The sequence below is a fragment of the Ricinus communis genome, chromosome 9, assembly GCF_019578655.1.
Source record: "Ricinus communis isolate WT05 ecotype wild-type chromosome 9, ASM1957865v1, whole genome shotgun sequence".
Lineage (NCBI taxonomy): Eukaryota > Viridiplantae > Streptophyta > Magnoliopsida > Malpighiales > Euphorbiaceae > Ricinus > Ricinus communis.
The window spans coordinates 17,915,368-17,939,435 of record NC_063264.1 but is presented as its reverse complement, the minus strand read 5'-3'; the positions used below and the strand labels follow the sequence as shown (position 1 = coordinate 17,939,435).

The 24,068-nt window shown below is 30.7% G+C and overlaps 1 pseudogene; it reads left to right on the top strand.

The window, feature by feature from the left end:
- The first annotated feature begins 653 nt into the window (after nt 1-653).
- On the top strand, nt 654-17,372 carry LOC8263570 (annotated as a pseudogene).
- The last annotated feature ends 6,696 nt before the right edge of the window (nt 17,373-24,068 follow it).

The following is a 24,068-nucleotide window of genomic DNA, read 5'->3' as shown; positions in this document are numbered from 1 at the left end:
ACTAATATTCCACATCATCTAGTGACTAGATTCATTAATCTTAGTTACCAAATTGGTCCTGCCAGCTGCAAATAACCCTTATTTCTACCATTTCCCCCAATCTCTAACCCTAATTTTTATACAGCCTTTCCTCCCTCTTCTCTCTACCAATTCCTCAATCCCAAATTTTCTATGTTATTTGCTTGCTGCGGTGACTCTTTCTTTCTTTGTTCAAAACTCAAAATCTATTGTCTCTCTATCTTTCTCTGTTTTGTTTGTTTGTTACCGAAAGGAAGAAGAAGAATAAGAACAAGAAATACCCAATTGCAGAGAAAACTTTATCTTTCTTTTGCTTCTCTCTTTTCTTTATTCATCATTCTTTGCTTCCTACCTTAGTTAATAACTCAAAGCCACAAAACATCCATCTTTCCAAAACATAAATATACCTTAAGATAGAAAGAAAATAAAGATTTTTTTTGTGTTAAAATTTTTGCTGCTTGTCTTGTTGGATGCAAAAAAAATGTATATAAATAACATCAAACTCTCTCCTCCTTACTCTTTATCTCTGTTTTTTTCCTTTATATATATATATATATATATATATATATATATATATGTACGTATTGGTGGCTATATATAAATTGATTATAGTGTATAGCTTCTTTGGCTTGAAAATGGACAACTATGAAGGTGATTTAATAGATATACTTAGAGAAGGCGGTACTAGCAGTGGTGGTGCTCTAGGCCAATCAGATGGACATGCTGCAGCTATTTCAAACTGGAATTTCAATCAGCAGGGTTGTTATTTCAAGCAGTACTAGTATAATTAAGGGCTCCTACGGTGGTAATTTATTCTGGTAGGTCCCATGCTGATGACTTAGATTAAACACATACAGTCAGCATGTGATGTGTCAATATAGGAAAGACTTACTTGGATAACCGACAGCCAACGGATTCCTATTTTGTAATATCGGATGAGACAAAAATAATATGTGTGGTATCAAAAAAAAATTAAAGGTTTTGGTACTACTTAGAAGTAAGTGTATATGGTCATAAGTCTTTCTTTGTCCTTTGGTGTTCATTTTGTTTTTAATGAATAAAGGAACGATCTTCAAGCTGCTGTCTTAACATTTCTTATGTAATAATACATATAATTCGTAAGCCCAAAAAAAAAAAAATGAATGAAAATATAAAAGGCCAGAAAAACGTGTTGATTAGTGAACATGAGGAATGGCTAAGCTGGCAATGGTAAGACCAAAAACGATATCAGATTTGAAGAGCCTAAGATTGTAAGTAGGACTCCATTGAAGAATAGGAAAAACATACTGAGCAGCAAGATCTCATTTCTTTTCCCGTTGCTAGTCTTTTGAATTGGCACAAAGGGTCATTAGAAAAGAAAGCTTCTTTGAGTCTAGTGGTGAATTTTTGAATGTAACGACCCGAAACCATATCACATGAGATATTGTCCGCTTTGGCCCTCCACTGGCCTCGCGGTTTTGTCCCTTTGGCGGGTTCGAGAACTTCGTAGGAGGTCCCCCATCCTAGAATTTCTTTGAACCAAACGCGTTTAACTTTGGAGTTTCTACAACTCCACAGTCATACAACCAAAAGGTACCTCATGTGATTAGTTCCAACTCTTTACATATATATTATCAACCATCCCCAACCCTATTTCAATATGCAATTCGATTCATTAATGTATCCCTGTACCTTAGAGTGCTGTCATCCTAGAAGCCGCTCTTTGTCCAGGCATCCTATCTTTTTCTTTGCCTCGGCGATCACTTCCCGCCCTCGTCGTACCGCTCTCTAGGCCAGCCTATCACATGCCCACCAGCTTCCGCCTGGTTCGTCCTCGAACCACACATCTACTAGAGGGGTCCTTCTCTGATACCAACTTTGTCACGACCCGATCTGTGGGCCCGTGACCGGCACTAGGAAATGGGTAGGCGTAAAGCCACCGAATTCCGTAGTAAACCTAACACTCACTAACTTAAATAAATTTTATCTAAAATTATTGATGCCACAATTTATCTTAATCGTTAAATTTTACATATTTAATTCGGTCTGCCAGAAGAATTAGGCGAGACCTGAAATTATATAGAATTACAACAGATAAGTCTATTAATTATACTGCGGATAATCTAAGATTTTATAAGATAACATACCAAACCAATTACATCACCCGACGATGAAGGAGTCGGGTTGCTAGATAAGAGCCGTGGGAGGACTAACAATCACAGATATGAAAAACAGTGAAATTGAGACTGTTAGTCTCGAGAGTGAGTTAATTCTTATATCCCAAAAATAATTTCAAACACTTCAATAACACATTTATTTAATTTGAAATAAATATTAAGTCATGCAACAATATTCGTGTCATGCCATGCTTAAATAAAAGTAAAAATATAACATTCACATACAACGGGTCAAGATACCTCAGTAGAACCCTACTCTCAATACTAACATCTCGACTAATCTCAACACTAACATCTCGACTTTCTCATTCTAACAGAACTAGTGCTCAGAGAGCGAAGCTCGACCAGGGTCCTTAAATCCAGTTCAACCACTAATTATCACTAACACTCTTAGCCTTTCGGCTCTCTTACTCCAATAAGACTGGCGCCTAGAGGAGCAAAGCTCGACCAGAGTCCTTAACTCCAGTCTGGTCACTTAGGTTTCCAAATAAGCTGGCGCCCAGAGAGCAATGCTCGACCAGGGACCTTTACTCTTCTGCAATGCTAAAGTCCTTCCTTTTATATATCCTATTCCTACTTTAGAAGGGATACGTACGGCTATAGCATTACACTCTACTAAGCCCAGAGAGCAATGCTCGACCAAGGCAAGTCTTAAACTTTCCTTTTTAAATTTACCATTTTATCATTTTTCCATCACTCTCGGATTTATACCGGTGCACTCATCAAAATACTATGTTCTACTATCGTTCCGTCCTGAGCCAACAAAAAATCGATAAAATTATAATGCGGAAAAATGAAACATATATAAACAGTATATAACTAAATAATCAAAATATTAATAATTTAATCAGAGATATCGCGTAAAATATTAGCATGACACACATAAGGAGATATATGACTTTAACTCACAACTTTGACGACCTCCTAGCTCTATTCCGATACCTCGGGTGGAGCGAGCCGAACCGACAGATTTATCTAATCAGGAAATTTTTTTTATCAATAATGCTGAAACAGTTGACAATTAACTCTAGGTCTAGATTTCTAGGATTGACTGACTAAGAATCTCGACTCGGGTAAATTCTAGAAAATTCAGTAGAACCTCCCTTAAAACACGGACATTTACCCCCCCCCCCCCCCCCCCCCCCCTCCGTGAAATGGGACTAGGACTGCCAAAAATACTTCAAATATCTAACAATTCATTTTAACGGGAGTCGGGTCCCTAAGACTTCACTAATTTTCTGACTCCGCCGCTAATTTCTCGACTCCGCCACACATCCCAAAACACAATCTAAGGCAGACAGTCCGACAAATAAATATTTCAACACAAAATATTTTCTAATGGTAAACACAATTCAATAACATATAATTTTGACAAAGAATTCTAAATTCAAAGGGTCAGAGAATTATCGAGACGCTTGATCGCTCGGTCGACTCGCCTCCAGCCGCCGGAGTCCGATCGACGATCCGGTCGAAACGACGCTGATGACGATCCCCGATTCTGATCTTTCGATCCGACTCCCGATCATTCGAAGAGATTTACGGACGATTTCGACCGTCGATTTGCAAACGGGGTTCGTCGCCACGAAACTGGTGGCATTGCGAAGCTTGAGCTGAGAGGAGTCCGGATATGTCCTCTGATTATCCATTCCTCGTCGAAGCTCGCCGGAAAAGCCAAAAAATACGGCTGCCACCCACTTTTTCTCTCCACCGCGAACCTTCATCTCCGGCCACCGTTCGCATCGCAGCTGCCGCCAAAAGAAAGCTCACGCCGAGGGGAGGTCTCAGAATTTCATTGCGAAAATTTTATCATCCAACACGCATCACGGAGCACCGCTGCACGTGGTGGCCGACAAATCTCAAATTCGTCGGAAAAGAAAGCAAAGATCACCATCATGAAAGTCATAACAAGAGGAGTTCAGCCGTACAAATCTCGTCGCGTAACTCCTAACCCTTGCTGCAGATCGGGCCAGTGAAGATTCAGCTCCCGCGAGCGACGTCCACCCTCCTCCGGCCATGTCATCGGCTGCCCTGCTCCAGGTGGACGTTTTTCGGGGCTGGGGAAATCGTTTGCTGATGCCGCTTTGGCATCGAACACCGTCGATTGGCCAGAAAGAAGGTGGCAGCCGCTAACTCACCTTCTTCCTCCCTCAAACTCGTTTTTCCGATGAGAAAAAAGAAAAGCTCACCTCGGGTTTCCAAGAATCTAGGTGAAACAAGATGAATATAGCTGGTGGTTTTAGGCTGAACGGTGACAGGAAAAGGGTTGGTCGGAGTTGATATGTGAGCGGGTAAGAGAGAGAGTGAAAGTGAGAGGAGGAAGAGGGTTGAGGGACTTAAAAGAACATTTCTTTTTTTAGAAACTACTTAATAGTATCTCATATTAATAAAATTTACTTTTAATTTTTATCCAAAAATAAATTTTTAATTTAATTCTAATACACAATTAATTTTATTAATTAATTACTAAATATTTTTTAATTTAAAATTTAACACCATTAATTAATTAAAATGCCATTTTCTCTAATAACTCTTTTATAAAATTTTTTTACAAATTTTTCCATAACTCTCAATTATAAAATTTGATTTATATATATTCATTTAGAAGAAAATTTGATTAACCAAAAATATAATTTATTTCTCATAAAATTTACTTAATTAATTCTTTAAAAATCAAATTAATAAGATATAGAAAATAATTTATTTATTTGTTTAGCATTAAAATATCCATTTAAATTATTTTAATTTAAACCAAATAAAAAATAAATAAAATTTATTTAAATAAAAATTTATTTATTAATTATTATTAATATTATCAATTATTAAAAAAAAAATTCGAATATTATACCCAAGGCGGTAACAACTTTGTGCACCTCCATAGCTGCTATTTCTAGACAATGATGAGAATGCAGGTCACTACAAGCATTGGCTCCATGGTTAATAGAAAAAAGGAAAAAGAAGGCATAGAAAAAAGGAAGAAAACATAGCCACCTGTGAAGGTTACAAGTTAACCTCTCTCATTTTGTTACCTATTTAGCAAGTACTAAGTATTAATGTCAAAAAAATTTGACTTCATTAATGAAATAATGTTTACTGGTTTGAGAACAATCTCTTTCTTAAAATGGTCTCACATTGAAAACACGTTCAAAGCAACTAATCTCTGCAATTTCAGCATCATTCTGTCATCCTGCATAATTCCATCTTCAATTTATCATTGCACCAAAATATCACCAAATTATATGTTATGTCAGTATTTTAGCTCAGTTACAATAAGAATTTGTATTCCAACTGAGGATTATCTTCATCCCATTTATCATTAGATAGCCTAACACTAAAATAACACGCATATTACATAGCCTAATACTCAATGAATTCAGCCACAAATATATTGGGATTCATTTGGTTCATATTCGAGAATAGGAATGAGAATGAAGAATGGAAATAAGAAGGATCATATTATATATATATATATTGTTTCAGTATGGAATGAAAGTCAAATTCTATTTATCGTTGTTAATAATAATAATATTTAATTATTATTAACAAATAATAATATGTTTAATTTATTTATGGTTATCACTTATTTGACAATTTATTAGAGCAAGCAAGATAAATTTCCAATGGTTACCCTTAACTAAAAATCTAAAGCTAGGTGTTTAACAGGAAGGTTCGAGAGAGATTTTTTCTCTACAGTGAAAGTTCATTATTAGGGATAGCAGTTAGACGAGTATTTTCGGATATTCGGCGCGATCAAATTCTAATAGGATGAATTCAAATAATTATAAATGGATATAAGATGGTTTTGGACTTAAATTCTAATATCTGTGTCGGGTTCGTATTTGAATTTTCGGATATCTACTATCCAAATCCGATTATTTAAATGGATACAAGAATAGAGTACCCGAATTCGGAATCCGATACCCCTTTAAATAACATACATATATATTATGTGTATGAAATAAAATAATAAAAAATTAAAATTATAAAGTTCTATTTAAACTACATAGTTTAGATTTTGTAGTTTTATTAGTTTTTTATTTATATAATTTAGAATTTAATTATTATAAATAGGTTCTGCAAATAAGTATCAATTTAATTATCTGATTATTTATATAAATAAGTATTTAAGGGATAGAGTATCTGTTATCTATTTAAATATTCAAAAAATTTATTATATATATATATATATGTTACATGGATTTTTATCGAGTTCAGATAGTATGTAAAATATTTCTTTTCAAATTTGGAACAGATTTAAATAATATTGGTAATTTTTTTAAGCGAGTCAAGAATGAATTTAAATATATATATTTTAATCAGATTCGAGTTAAGTTATTCCTAAATGGATGGATACCCTACCCATTGTCATTGCTATTTTTTATTCCCTCTGCTTCTACTTCAAAGCAATCCTTTGATCACTCAGTAACTAGGTCAAGTTAAAAGGTTAGTTTATGTACATATCTTTTTCCATTTTTCAACTAGTTAAACGGTATAACACACTGTTTTCCATTGTATAAAATTTTAATAAATAAACGTCATATTCAAAATTAAATAGTTTAAAAAAAATCTAATTGTTTCTTTTTCTTTTCTTATTACTCTGTGTTATTAAAATCTCTTATTTTTACCCGCCGCTAATTATATCTAAATTGACAGAGTTGTCTTTCACTAGTGTTAGGCACATTCTTTTTATAAATAAAACAAGTGTTATATTTTAAATTAATATAACTATACTGAATAAGGCAAATAATAAGGGCAGTTTTATAATACTCTTAAAATGTTAGAATTTTCTTATTTTATTTCATCATGCTAACTTAACATTGTTATTTAGTTATTATTTTTGTTTCAACACCTTATTAATATCTTTAAATAGATTTTTAATTACAAAAAATATTATATTTCAATAATAATGAAATACTTATTTTTATATGAAATGATTGTATTTACAAAATTAAAATTCAAGTTTTTTTTTTTAAAAAAAAATTTACATTAAAAGTTAAATCAAGTAAACTCTTGAGTTTTTTAAACGTAGACTCTTAATATAATTTGTGCTTCTTTTTATTGTTTGTGAGTCAATAAAATAAAATGGCAAAAGGTAAGGATAGCCCCCTGAACTTTTTAGCGAATTTCAATTAAACTCTTACACTAAAAGTTTCAATAATTGAACCCTCGAACTAACTAGCAATTATAGTCCCATGTTCCTAATTCCATCTAAAACACTAGTTGTAGACGTTAAAGGCTTTGGTAATTAATTGAAGTGGGTCCCAAAAGTTAATATTACGTTGTAAAATCAATCATACTATCTATTTTCACTTTGTTTTCCATTTTCTTCTTTATTTCTATGTTTTGAAACCCTAAATTGAGGCTTTGGTGATTCATATTACCATTGCTTCTTTCTGCCATTGCATATCTAAATGACTATTGATTTGCATGGTACTGGTTGTTTGCAGTCCTTGATTAATTACAACCTCAGAACTCAGTATTCTGAGGAAGAAGATGGAAAACAAAGTGACAATAGATAATATCATTGATTTCACAACGGTAATATTAACTTTTGGGACCCACTTCGATTAATTACCAAAGCCTTTTAACGTCTATAACTAGTGTTTTAGACGAAGTTAGGGACAGGGAACTAATTGCTCTTTTTTAGTTAGTTCAAGGATTTAATTATTGAAACTTGAAATGTAAGAGTTTGATTTAGATTTGCTAAAAAGTTCAGGGGGCTATCTGTACTTTTTTACCAAAAATAATTATACTAATAAAAAAATAAAATTAGTGGACAGAAAAAATTAAAAAAGTGAAAACATAACAAATAAACAAAAGACCCAATGCGTTCAAACTAAAAAATTCTTATAATTAAATTATAAGATTATTACAAAAATGCCACTTTCACTTGTAAATAAGCTAAAACTAATTATAAAATATGACACAAAAATATCTTAAGATTATAAAAGTATTATAAAAATACCATTTCCACTTGCCTTATTTAATAAGTTAATATCTTGTTTATGGAAAGATGGTAATAGAAAGAATGTCCTTAACACTCTTTTCTTTTATTTTATGTTATTTTTATTAAGCTCATAATAATTATGAGATCTGTTTGTTTTCTTTTAATTATTATTACAATATTTTGAATTTTTCTTGGCAGCTGCTGTATTCTTTTTATAAAGTTTGTATATTTTTTTTTGAATGTATTATTGAGATTTAATATATTCGAAGAGTCAATAATTATATTTTTTTATTGATATTGTTACAATTAAATTTATTTAAAATAGTCGATATATACAACGCATTAATCATGAATTATACAATTTTAACTATTTATGTCAAAATTCTTTTACATATTTTATTTTATGATTATTTATTGTTTTACTACTGAACAAATTATATTCTTATTTTTCAAAAAAATAAAAAAAATTTTATTTCTACCAAAATATATTAACACCACATCATAATGGAAATAAGCTAATTACCTTCTCATCATTGAAATAAAATGTTGCTACAGCTTGAAGTAAGTTTTTAACAAATATTTTAGATTATCATAATCTTTGAATGTGAAGAGTTTCTTATACATATAGACAAAGGAAAAGAAAATAAACCATATACATGAATGGAGATAAAAGACCACAAAATAAAAATATAGCTGCAGAGGTTGCCCCACAATATTCAGGAAGATCCACTCCTTAAAGCCAGTTATGATTTCCCTGCTCTTTTTTTTTTCTTATGTCATAGAGTCAACACCATTATGACAGTTAAAGGAGCTCATCAGCTATTCTTCTCTTTCTTCTGTATTAATCTTATGTTATTTGATCTTTCTTTAGCATAAACAACTAGTGATTCTGAACCATAAGATGTTAAAAGATCTCAATTCCCAGATGGCTTTCCCTTTGGAACAAGTACTTCTTCATATCAGGTATGTATCTATCTTCAATTTGTCCTTTGTTAATTAATTTAACTAACCTTGTTTCTTTCCTGTCTGCAATGCTTAATTGACCACTGTCATATTACAGATTGAAGGAGCTTACCTTGAAGATGGTAAGAGCCTCAATAACTGGGATGTTTTCAGTCACATTTCAGGTACATTATTTTATTAATCTTTATTTTGTATATTACTTTTGTAACTTTAAGCATACAATTAAGGACGTTGATTATTTGATTAACAATACAATTTCCAGGTAACATAAAGAATGATGATAATGGAGATATTGCAGATAATTATTATCATCTGTTCTTGGTATATCTTTTTACTTTGAAGTTTTTATTTTCCTTTGTCTATTTTGCATTCCACTCATAAACTTCAAAACTAATTAAAAATATATTCTACTTTCTTTTAATTTTGTATGCACAAGAAGATATCGAACTGATGCAACCTCTTGGAATAAATGCATATAGATTTTCAATCTCATGGAGCAGAATCTTGCCTAGTATGTGCAATCAATAATAATAATTTAACAAAATAAATAAATAATTGTAGGCATGCTTTGCTATTTTTCTTTTTAATTAATTGATAGAATTATGATCTTGGGCTGTAACAGAGGGAAGGTTTGTTGAAGTTAATACAAGAGGAATCATCTTCTACAATAATCTTATAGATAATCTCTTACCCAGGGGTAACTTATTTAACCGTTTTTGTTCATTAGGCATCATTTGGTTAGCTTGCTGAAACTGCTTAGAATATTGGACCGGTGCTTTCATAAGCTATTACCCATTGCTAAATGCAGGGATCGAGCCATTCGTGACAATACACCATCATGATATCCCATAAGAGCTAGAGGACAGATATGGATCAGGGGCTTAGTCCTCTCATGCAGTGATTCTTGATAAAAAATAAGTGTGTTTAAAACAGAAAATTATAGCAATAGCAGAAAAAAAGTAGCAGCTGAACTGATTAATCTTTATTGAATCCAAATGATTCTTAAATACACCTAGAGAAATAACAGACTTATAAAAATAAAGGAAGCAACCTACTAACAGAAAAAGACTCCGAAAATAAGACCACTACTAACTGACTCATTTAGACTAGGACTTTTAATAGCTAATTTATTTGACTAAGTAAATTAACAAGACACGTAAACATTTAAATAATTCTGCATTACTTTTCTAACAGCCCCCCTTAATGCAGAAGTCCATAACACCAATCAAATGCCTGAATTTTTCAAATTTGGCCAAAGAGAGAGGCTTTGTGAACATATCAGCTTGCTGCTCATCTGTATTGCAATATGCAATCTCAATACATCCTTTCGCTACCAATTCTCTGATGAAGTGATGACACGTCTCAATGTGCCTTGTTCGACTATGAAAAATAGGATTCTTAGTCATGGCAATGGTGGATTGATTGTCGCAGAAGATTGTAGTCACATTTTGCTCTTGCTTCACATCCTTCATAATTTGCTGTAACCACACTGCCTGGCATGCCGCTGATGTTACAGCCATGTACTCAGCTTCCGATGACGAAAGAGCTGTAGAGGTCTGCTTCCTGGAACTCCATGATATTGCACTTGAACCAAGAATGAAAATGTAACCTGAAGTACTTCTTCGATCATCAATTGAACCTGCCCAATCGCTATCCGAGAAACCACTTATTTTCAGATTATCACCACTGTACCAAAGACCATAAGTGCTTGTTCCTTTTAGGTATCGCAAAATTCTTTTTGCTGCCCTATAGTGCACCATACTTGGACTTTGCATAAACCTTGACAGTAGACTTATAGCTTGTAAAATGTCTGGCCTAGTGTTAGTGAGATAAAGCAAGCTCCCAATTAAGCTACGATAAACACTTGCATCAGCCTTTTCTTCTCCATCATGAATACTGAACTGTTGATTTGCAACCAGAGGAGTCTTGACAGGATTATAGTCCTGCAATTTTAGCCTTTCGAGAATATCTCTCATCTATTTTTGTTGAGAAACAAAAATTTCAGTAGCATATTGATGCACTTCTAACCCCAAAAAATAACTCATCAATCCCATGTCAGTCATATCAAACTCATCAATCATAAGCTTCTTAAATTCAGCAATCATTTTAGCACTATTACTAGTATACACCAAATCATCTACATAAAGACAAACAATGAGTACCTCTCCAGCTTCGTTTGCCTTTACTTACAAAGTTGGTTCACTTGCGCTTCTTTCAAAATTATTTTTTGTGAAATGCCCATCAATTCTTTCGTACCAGGCTCTTGGAGCTTGCTTCAGCCCGTACAAAGCTTTTTTGAGGCGATAGACTTTGTTTTCTTCGCCTTTAACTTCATACCCTCTTGGCTGCTCCACAAATACTTCCTCATCCAAAATACCATTCAAAAATGCTGATTTCTCATCAAATTGATACACACTCCACTTGTATTGAGCAGCAATAGCAAAAATAGTTCTAATAGTGTCAAATCTAGCTACTGGAGAAAATGTTTCCTCAAAATCAATACCTTCTTTTTGCATGTATCCACGAGCCACCAATCTTGCTTTGTGTTTCTGAATTGTGCCATCAGGTTTAAATTTGAGTTTATAAACCCATTTCAACCCAACCACCTTCTTGTCTTCTGGTAATTCAACTAACTCCCACGTTTGATTTCTTTCCAAAGACTGCATTTCTGTATCCATTACAGTGAGCCATTCCTTTGAAACCATAGCATCTTCAAAGCAATTTAGTTCTTCAATCTGAGCAAGTAAACCCCTTTCTGTTCTTTGATAAATTTCGAGCAATGACCCCCATTTTCTTGAAGGTGTAGAAGATCCGCTTGATGATGTGCCACCTTCAGAACTAGGAGAATTTGTTGGTGTTGAATTCATCGGACTGGATGAGTTTGTTGAAGACGTTGAAGAACCTGAACTCTGACCACCATCACCAGCATCAATTTCTTGTGTATCCATTTCCTTTATTTGAAAAAATTCTGGACAACCCTCTTTCTCATCCTAATTCCATGCATTTTTCTCATCAAACAAAGCATCACGACTAATGATAAGCTTTTTAGCAATTTGATCATAAAAATGATAGCCTTTGGTATTAAGACTATAACCCATAAAGATGCATTTAATACTGTTATCATCAAGTTTACTCCGTTGTTGTGATGGAGTATGAACATACGAAATGCATCCAAAAACTTTAAAATGGGTTACTTTAGGCTTCCATCCATTCCATGCTTCGAATGGTGTTAGATTTTGCAACGCTGTTGTTGGATTTTTGTTCAAGATATAGGCTGCTGTGTGCACTGCTTCCGCCCATAGGTACTTTGGAAGACTTTTTGCTTTTAGCATGCATTTTGCCATCTCGATAAGGCTTTTGTTCTTCCTTTCCGTAACTCCGTTTTATTGGGGTGTATAGCTTGTTGTTAGTTGCCTCCAAACTCCACAATCTTCACAAAATTTGGTGAAAGCATTGGACAAAAATTCTCCACCATGATTTGTTCGCAGTGTCTGCAACTCATACCCGCTTTGCTTTTCAACAAGAGACTTGAATATTTTGAAAAAAGACAGCACATCTGATTTATGCTAAAGAAAATACACCCATGTCATCCTGCTATAATCATCAACAAACACAAGAAAATATATGTTATTATCAAGAGATGGAGTTTGCATTGGGCCGCAAACATCAGCATGAACCAACTCAAGAGGTTTTGTAGCTCTCCTCGCATGCCCTTTTTGAAAGGACTCTCTGTGTTGTTTCCCAAGTGCACAACTTTCACACACATCATTTTCATGCTGAATGGAGGGCAATCCATCCACTAAATCTTAATCAGACATCAACTTTAAGCAGTTGAAATTCAAGTGACCACACCTGTGATGCCATATCCAATTGTCATTATTTACTGAGATAGGAAGGGCTTGATTCTCATCACTCGAATTGATAGGAAACATATTATTTTTTGCCATCGTGACCTTGAGCAGCAACTTATCCTTACTTCTATCTGTAAAAATAGAGCATGATAAATCTTCAAAAAGTAATGAGTAGCCTTCTCTTAAAAATTGCCCAACACTCAACAAGTTGGAGTCCAAATCTGGAACATAAAGCACGTCTTTGATGCAGCTGCCTCCGCAAGAATTCAGCTTCACTACTCCCTTTCCTTCAGTTTTGCGGATTGTGCCATCAGCTGTCTTCACACTTGTTCTGACTAACCTATCCAAGGTGATAAATGCCTCCAAATTTGCTGTCATATGACTGCTACAACCACTATCCATATACCATACATCTAAAGAGCAAACATTAGTAGTAAAGCAAGCAAGAAATAAACATTAAGGCTCATCTTTATCCTTTTCTTCAACAAAATTAGCTTGCTTTTCATCTCTCTCTTTTACACGGCAATACCTTTCAATATGACCATTTTGTCATAATAATAACACCTGAACTTACGGTTTTGAGTTTCACCTTCGCCTTGAGATTGTTGATTTTTGTCACCTGAGCGTCCACCTCCTCTAGCTCCTCTACCTCCTCTTTTTCCGTGAGAAGAATAACCTCCACGATTCGTGTTGCTACTGCCACCTTCATGGTCATTTGACAATCTCAGTTTAGTTTGAAATGCCTTCTCCAAAGAGCTCTCCTCATAGCTTTTGTATCTATCTTCATGGGATTGTAAGGAACCCAGTAATTCATCAATTGTCAAGACTGTTAAGTCTTTGGATTCTTCTATCGCCGACACGGCAGAATCATACTTCTGGGTCAAACTTCATAGTAATTTCTCAACAACCTTCTGATCAGTAATATTTTCTCTGTACTTCCTCATTTGATTGACTATGCCCATGAGATTGTTGGAACAATCATCTATACTCTCTCCATCCTTCATTTTAAAGCTTTCAAACTTTCTACGAAGTGTTTGTAGCTTGACAGTTAATACCTTTGTTGTGCCTTGATACCCATTCATGAGAGCATCCCATGCTTCTTTTGCTTTTGTTGCAGCAGAAATTCGAGAAGAAAAAATAGCATCATCCACTCCTTGTTGAATGAAGAAGAGAGCTTTCGCATCCTTCTTTCGCATGTCCTTCAAAGCATCGGCCGTTACACCTTCATCGCCGTAGCCTTTCTCTACCAAATCCCATAGATCTTGGGAAATGAAGAGAGTTTTCATCTTCGTACTCCAAACATCATAGTTGCTGCCATTAAAAATCAGTATTGTTGGTTGGAAAATGTTCACTCCATTCGACATGCTGCTGCTTGCCATCACAAAAAAAAACTCAGGCCTCAGTGGAGGCTCTGATACTAGATGATAAAAATAAGTGTGTTTAAAACAGAAAATTATAGCAATAGCAAAAGAAAAGTAGCAGCTGAACTGATTAATCTTTATTGAATCCAAATGCTTCTTAAATACAACTAGAGAAATAACAGACTTACAAAAATAAATGAAGCAACCTACTAACAGAAAAAGACTCCGAAAATAAGACCACTACTAACTGACTCATTTAGACTAGGACTTTTAATAGCTAATTTATTTGACTAAGTAAATTAACAAGACACGTAAACACTTAAATAATTCCGCATTACTTTTCTAACAATTCCAGCTCCCATTTCTGAGATTAACAATTTTATAAAATGTCTAATTTTATATGGGTATTTAGATGCATGTGTTTCTTATAGGGAAGATTTTGTCCACTTGGCAGAACTTGTTTCAGGAACTTTGGACATTAAATTAAATACTGGACAACCTTAAACAACCAAACTTATTTGCAGACATGGCCTATATGAAGGGATGGTACCCTCCAACTCACTGTTCGCCGCCTTTCGAAAACTGTTCACTTGGTAATTCTGATTCTTAGCCTCTCATTGCTATGTATAACATGATATTAGCACATGCCAAGGCCACTAAGCTATACCGCGAATATTTCCTAGTAACAAAGATGTGCTTCAACCCTTGTGTATTTAAGGGGTGCTATAATGTGATCAGTGATATGTTAATTTTGATATTCAATTGTATTTGATGTAGCCAAGGCAAGGTGGTTCAATAGGTCTAATTGCAAATACAATGATGTATGACCATATAGTGACAATAATGAATTTGATCAACAAGCTGCTAGCAGGGCCCTGGCTTTTCAATTAGGCTGGTGAGTACATTCTTCCATTTAGATAAGCAATAGTGAACTCTATACACACAAATTTTGTGAATCACTCCATGAAATTATGCAAGTTTTTGTGTACCAAAATCGTTATTATTGAGTTGTTCAGATATTAATTCAGAAAAAAGATCCATTAGCAACTATGTTTAATGCTTGAAAACCTGCTCAAAAGACAACCATATTTTTATACAACATACAATAAGGAAGAAATATGAAATGACATTCTCTTGGTATGGAGGCTGTTGGATCCCACTGTACAGAGAGATTATCCTCTGGAGATGCGTCACTTTCATGGAAGTGCATTGCCAAAGTTTTCCCCTGAAGAAATTAGCATAGTAAAAGGAAGTATAGATTTCATTGCTACTAACCATGATACAACATTATATGCCAAGGATTGTATCCATTCTGCTTGTGTTCTAGGCTGGGATCGCGCCATCCGGGGCTTTGTCCACACAACCGGAGAAAGAGATGGGGTTCTAATTAGCGAACCGGTATTTGGTACTAGTCCATCATTTATTGCAATGTGGTGGTATCACTATCATAGACCCTTCCTCATTTTTTATGTTTTCATCCTTGTAGATGGGAAATCCAAGGTTCTTTTTGGTTCTAAGAGAAATGGAGAAGATTGTTAACTGTGTTAAGGAAAGATACAATAATATTGCCAATTTTTGTGACAATATAGTTCCATATATAATTTTTAGCAGTCTCATATTCATGTTGTGTGGCTAACACTGAATTTGAGATGGGCCAGCGGACTTAAATATCTAATTGATATTAGAGATCAAGTGAAATAATAAATTGGTAATTTAAGATAACAATTTAATCATTGACCTTAATTATTATTAAGTATCAAATTTATTTAAAATTAATTTTTTTATCAAATTAGAATAAAATTTTATTTTTAGCATAAGTTAGTTTTAGTATCTAATTAAAATAATAAATTTAATACTCTTTTACTTTTTTTTTTAACATAATTTAAACTTAGAAAAATTTAAATGTATTAAAAGACTTACTTGTATAATATTATTAAATTACTATGTAGTTATAAATCTAAGTAGTTTTAATATTATAGAAGAAAAATTTTATTTAATTAATATAATTACCTTGTGCTAATAATAAGATTTTATTCTAATTTGATAATAAAATTAATTTTTGGACGAGTTTGATACTTAATAATAAATTCAATGACCAAATTATAATTTTAAATTACAGACAAGAATAGTAGTTAATTCTATTAAAACTCAAGGATGTTTCAATGTAATAAAATAATATAGAGACTGATTTATATATCAGACCAAACTTCAAAGATAAATAATATTTAATCAAGTAAAATGCAAAACAAAAGAAATTTCAGCTTCATTTGAGTGATAGTAATACATTAGAAATTTTAAAGAGGGAGAGGGTTTCAGAAGGTTAATCTCTTACATCCAGCATTATAAGCGATCATCAGATTGGTATATATTGCATTTACACATTAAATCATTAAATAAGTAATACAAATTTTAGTATTAAATGATTAAATAGCTAAAAGGTATATTATCAATCACCCAAGTGGAATGTAAAACATAAGCACTACATATATCATTCATCTATTCGTTACTGTATATATAACTGGAACCTGTTAGCACAAATGTGGAGTTACTAAGATTTTGCCTAGCATCTTCCATGGGATGAAAATTCATGGTACGGTGTAAAGTGTCTTAGATACTAGTTGTTGCACTAGAAACTTTGCAAGACTTAACTCAGCCAATGAAAAGTAGTTATACAGTTGTGTCACATTTTTTCTCAGAAGTCAGTTTCTGGGTATTTGTTCTTTGCTCTTCCGGCCATCTCCAACAACTAGCCCAACGGGCAAACTGTTGTTGAAATTTTTCTTTTTGCTTCTTTGATTGTTTGTGTTTCACTGGTAGGAATGGAGCTGATGTGAGAGGGTATTTTGTATGGAGCCTTGTAGACAACTTTGAATGGATAGATGGTTACAGCGTGCGGTATGGGCTCTATTATGTTGATCGCCAAACCCTTCCACGCAAACCAAAGATTTCTGCTAATTGGTATAGAAGTTTCCTTACAGTGGCAGACAGCACCTAACAGTGCAGTTTAGCAGAAGAACTAAACGTAAGATCACTCAGAAATACAAGTGAGACGAGAATTGGATCAAAAGCAGAAATATAATGGTTCCACTATATTTGATCATCAAATTATTTATTACTCATTTCTTGGTCAGTAGTTTTATTCTATTAATTCACTTTTTTTCGTATACTGTTTCTATCTTCCACCCCAGCTGATTATTTATTTTTCTTGGTCGATTCATTTTTTCTTTCTCCCTGCAGAATGGGGGAAATGCACATATAATATAATGTTGTAAAACCTATCCAATGATCAAACCGATCATAAATCTAATCACTGTTCAATCAATTAGACCGGTTGAATTGTTGGTCTAACCGGTTTGATAAAATTTATTTATTTTATTTATTTTTCGGAGTAAGCCAGTTCACTTTGATCAAGTTCTTAAGAAAATAATAAAAATATCTATATTCTTTAATTTTTTTATCAGATTTACAGTGTTTTTTATTTTTTTCATTTTCACTGTGTATAATTTTTTAATTTTATTTTAAATTACGTTTTTAGTTGTCTTTTAGTTTTTTTAGTTATTTTTGGATAAAACAACTAAAGAATAACTAAAGAACAACTGAAGAATAACTAAAAAACAACTGAGAAACTACATCTTAAATTAAAAAATTAGAAACATAATATTTTTATTGATTTTAGAATATTTCTAAAAAGTTTTCTAAATTTTTATTATTTACTACTTGACTAGAATTCTGATTTCAAATTCTAATCAGACTGAAGTAAATATTAATATTCAATTTAATCAAACCGCCCAGTTCAATTTTTAGAACCTTAATTTAGAAGATATTATAATCTAAGAAATAGTTTCATTAATTAATTTAAATTATGTCAAAAATTAGGACCCAAATAAATTTGATCTGTTCATAGACAGTGGCACTCGTGCTTTGTTAACTTGGGCCACGATGACATTTTTGAGGTGAGGAAAGGGAAACAACTGTTCAAATCCTTCTTTTTCTACAAAAAGAGAGAGATGGTTACTTGTTATCATTAAGTAATGAAGTTTTATTCAGGTATTTTGACAAGATAATGTGAGCACTGTGGGCCAGTGACTGTTTCTATAGCTTTTATCATTTTCATTTTTCACCCTTTCGAACCCAATACCAAAGAACCTGCCATCCACCACTAGGAGATAAGTAGATAAATAAGAGCAAGAAATAGACAAATCTAAGAGTAAGACATGCAACGTGGCTTAGCCTGGTGGTGCCCCATATAAATCTAAGATAAATAGTTACTAAATTTTTATTTAGTTTATTTTAATAATAAGATTTTAATTTATTTTATTATAATTTTATGATTTTTTAATCATAAGTAATTATTTTATTAATAAAGAATCAATACTAATTATTATTTTTTATCTAATAATTTTATTCATTAATATTTTATTTATAAAATAACTAAGGTGATATATAATTAAAGTTGAATGATTAAACTAAAATAAAATAAAATAAAGAATTTGGTAATTCTTTATATTATTAAAATTAATTATTTATTGTGTGAAATACGGCAAGATGTGTACAACATGCTCAAAATGGCATGCTATGGAAAACAATTTGTAAAACATTATATTAAAGAATAGCAAGTGCATATAAGTTAAAAAGAGTAAATTAACTAATAGCACATACTACAGCAGACTGGTAGTTAAGAATGACGGTTAAGGATGATGTGTAATTATCAAGCAGAAAGAAACTTGGGGTACTCAGTTTTAGAAAACCAAGTGGCTGCAAATGTCATCAACAACATATATAAAGATTACAGACAGAGAGCAAGAGAGAAGAGTGTGAGAGTGAGAATGAGAGTAAGAAGTATATATGTATATCCATATATATATATATGAAACATAAAAGAGAAATCAAAGAAATGAAACGAAGGGAGAGTAAAAAATGAGACAATGGGCACAGGGTTAGAAATAATAATGGCAGCGATAGGATTATGGGCGGTGTTTCTGCGACCATTGGTGATGAGAATCACAGGAGAAATGATTGAAGTGATAGGTTCCGCCATCCGCAGATTGATTCGAAGAACTCCTGCAAATTGAAGTATTGCTATCAATTGGTATCACCGGTGTCCCGAAAGTCATTCTTTTGCTATATCTCCTTTATCTTCCTTCCTCTTCTTCTTTCCTTGATATTATATTTACAATATCTACAGTAAAAGACGGAATTTCGTACTATGTAAAAGATCTGCAATCATATTATTTACAGAATAACTTTCTTTAATTAATTGCTATCATATTCTTGTTTATGTAGCTAAAATGTTTTACGTACGTACCAAGATGAATGCATGTAAGATGGAGCCAGAAGGAGAAATATTTGCTATATTATATTTTATATATATATATATGATTTTTTTTTTTATGTTTAGTGAAGAAGAAAGCTAAAAATTGCAAGCCTATAGCAATCCTGAATATATCATAATTTTTATTATCAGGCATAATGTATTGATTGCAATTTTTGCACATTGCCCTGCTCACGTACTAGATATCTGCTTTTTGTTTTTTTATTGCTTAGTTTTCAAATTTTAAATATTACTATTGAAATGTTAATTATTTAATTATTTCTTAAGATAAAAGAAATTCACCACTTCAAAAAAATATTTTAGATTTGAAAACAGAAAGTAAATACAGGAAACAGAAATGATTGTTTATTTGAAAACAGAAAGTAAATACAGGAAACAGAAATGATAGAAGACAATCTCTTAGTTTCTGGCTTTTCTTTTTAAAGAATACTCTATTATAAATTGATCAGTAAAATTTGTAAGAAATACTATGCCATATATAAATTAACAGATTTAAATATTTGATTGACCAAAAATTAACTAAAATATTAAAAATTTTTGCTCACATTTAATGTTTATTTTTATCTATATACTAAATTAATAAATAATCGACATATATTTATTAATTTTTAAATAATAGAATATGTGTCGATCATTCTATATTAAAATATAAAATACTTTTATATATATATATATATATATATATATATATATATATTGTGATGATCTATATGAGAATCTTGCGAAAGAAATAGTAGCCACTAGCTAGTTCACATGGGGCAAACTCCATGCATGGGTTGGTTGTACCTACCAATTAACTTGCAGGAGAGCCAACGTTATTACCTACCCGCACATCTGATGAGGGAAGTTGAAATTGTGGCAGTAGATCATTAACGATTCTTGACATGAAGTATGATGGATTGACAACCTGTTAGGTTCCTGAAAATCAATCATTTTCCATCATTCTCCGTTCGTGGGGAAAGGTGAAGATGGCTTGAATTATAAGAAAGAAACCAAGAACTCATAGCAAAATAAATACAGGTTCATTTTATTCAATATCTTTATGGGGTAAAAAATGATAAAAAATACTTATCGAAAGTTTGGGTTTATTATCTTTCTTAACAGCGAAATAATACCGAAAGGGATTCTTTTTTTTGGAAGAACACATATCAAATTGATGGTAATGCAAGAAATGATGTGACTTTTTATTACTATTAAAAATTTTAACAGCAGCCTTGTGTTGTATATATGTGTTTGTCAGAATGATTAAAAATGAAGTGTTTCAGAAAGCTTTGAAATAAATATGAAAATGTATTGGGTGAGCTCAATTTATAGATTTAGTTATTATTATTGCAATAGGAGCAAGTTATATGAGAATCATTTACTTTAGCAAGATTAAGTACGTGATTTAGCTATGACTGTTTTAATTTGTTGATCCAACGATTATTTGATAGACTATGATGTATTTCTAAGAATTTCTATGAAATACAGACTTTCCAATCCCATTTTATTTGCCAACGATCTCTTATGGATAATTAATGATGGTAATTAAAGTATAGGGTTAAGTAAAAAAAGAAAAACTATATAGCTTCTTTATTTAATAAATTTCAATATGTAGTTATTTTTCGGATTAGAAGAAATGTGGTTGAAAATCATAATAAAAAATATTTCACCATTAAAAAAATTCTATACGTAAAAATTTAATTATTTTTATTTCGATCAATCATCGTTATCATATTTTTCGTGTTTAATAATATGGTCTAGAGTTTAACAAATCAAAAAGTCATTTTTTGGTCGTTAAATCAATTCCATTAGATCAGTGACTTCTTAATCCGTAATTTGACAGTCAAAAAATAAAATTAGAAGTTATGAAGCTCTAAACTCATATAATTCTTTTGTACTTATTCTTGAAGTATATCGCTTCTTTTGCTATTTTTTTTAGCTTGATTATTAAATTAGTTTAATATATGTGCTTTGCGTGGAATTTAATTAAATATTTTATTAATAAATTAAATATTTTTTATTTATAAATTAATTTTATATTTATATCTTATAGTTAAATTTATTGTACATTATATAATAATTATATTAATCAATTCTTGTTTAACTTATTATAATTTTTAATATAAACTACATAATTAATAAAGTATATATGTTAAATATTTTATATTGATATTAGTTTGTATGTCGAATATAAATATAATAACTATCCTAGCATATATAAAAGTAGACGTTTGGCAATGAGCTAGCAGGTTCTGATTTACAATTCAAATTCCAACTAGTTCCATCTCATTTTTATTAAATAAAAATTAATTAAAATAAATTATTTTATTTTACGAGTTGGAATTAGAACATATAGTTTTAATTCCAGTTGAGGAAAAACCAATCTTGAACCGGTCTCCTAGTTCTAAGCGAATTTCAGTCTATTTTAACCAATCCAGTTTCACCCAATTTATAAATTATTGACTTGAATATTAAAAACTAAAATAAATAATGTGAGAATTTTTAAAATGTAAAAAAAAGTTTTAAAAATCATACTCAAGCTTTAATTTTATTGACAAAATGAAATATATATGAATAAATATAATTAATTATTCTTTACTAATTAAATTTTAGTAATATAAAAGAAATAAAAAAATAAAAAATAAAAAATAAAACTAAAGTATAGAAGCATAGAGAAAAAAATGAATTGATGCGGTTTAGGAAAAAACTTAAATAGTTTCAATATCTTCTTATCAAAAGAAAATTTTCCTTTTCTTCTTTAAGATATTTGTAATTAAAAATCATAAAATTTTATAAAATTTTTCTTTTTCTTTTTTTCTACAATTAATAAGTAAATGAATGCAAATTTAAAATTTAAATGAATAATAGAAAAATATAAAATTCATTCATCAACCCAAATTAGTAAATAAGTAAATAAGAAAAAATAGAAAAAATAAAAATATCAAAGTCTAAAGCAAGATTTTATAATATAGCAAAATATGCTATATACAAATAAAATAAAATAAATTAGTTAATTAAAAAATATATAAATATTTAAATTTAACAAGTTGTTCCTATTACAATTACATATTAAAAGAGAAAAGATTATTTATCATAAATTAAAATTTAACAAAAAGTAAAAAATATCATATTTTAATAATTCTGTGTGGTAAACTGTAGTTAAACTATTTCTTTTGTTTCAATTTTAATATATATATATATATATATATTAGATTTTAATTTTGATTTTTGTTATATTGTGGTCTATTGGCCTAATGTTTTATTTGATTTTCCATGTTTGAGTTGAATGTTTGATTTTTAATTTTTTTTGTTACAATTCATAAGAATAAAAATCCAATTTCTCATCCAAACAAAATTAATGAAAATGATTTAGTGACAAAATAAACACCATAAGATAACTCAAAAAAGAAATCATAAGAAAATTAGACCAGCAAACCACGTTGTTATTGGTATCAAAATTATGGATTAATTACTGGTATCAAAATTATGTCCAATGTTTCTATTTGGTACAAAGTATTCAATTTATTCCTTTTGGTATCGTACAATCTAGTTTTGTTTTAAATTATAGTATTTATTGGAAAATCAGTTAATTTAAGATGGTATGACATCTCCAAATTCATATATACTAGTCGTTTACTCGTGGGTTGCACGGTCGTTATTATTATTATTTCGATTATAAAATCAAATCGATAGATATAATTTAATAAATTTTTAATATTTAATAATAATTAATAATATTTTAAAAATAATAACAAACTAACAATTTTTAAAATATTTTTTAAAATTTTAAAATTCATTAGTACAGTAATTTTAAAAATATTTATTAATATAATCGATATTACTATTTTTAAGATTAAAGATTTATTATATAATTAAAAAATTAATTTATTATTGAATATAATATTAAAAATATTATTTTAGATATTATTTTTTAGAATTAGAATTATCATCCAATTAGACAACTAATCTATTAGACAATATAATATTTAAATATAATTAATATGTCATTTCTTATGATAGAATTAGTATCATTATTTGATTAGAAAACTATTTATTAGTTAATATAATATTAAGATATAATTTAATATTTTATTTCTTAGGATTAGAGTCGGTATTTAATTAGAAATATAAATTATTAATTAATAAATTAATAAAAACTATAAAATTACATATCAGCATAAATTTTATGTATCAAAAATAAATATAAATATCAAAATAAAAATTTTTGTGTCAAAAATTAATCATACATGTCAAAAAAATTTTAGGTATCGGAAATATATATATATATATATATATATATATATATATATATATATATATAGATTTTCTAACTCAACTGCTATATCAATGGAACCAATAACAAAGAAAAAAAAATTAAAAGTTCGGTAAGAAAATAAAATGTACGATAAAATATTAGTAAGAACGCAGGTATATTTATATTTATATATTAATTAATAAATT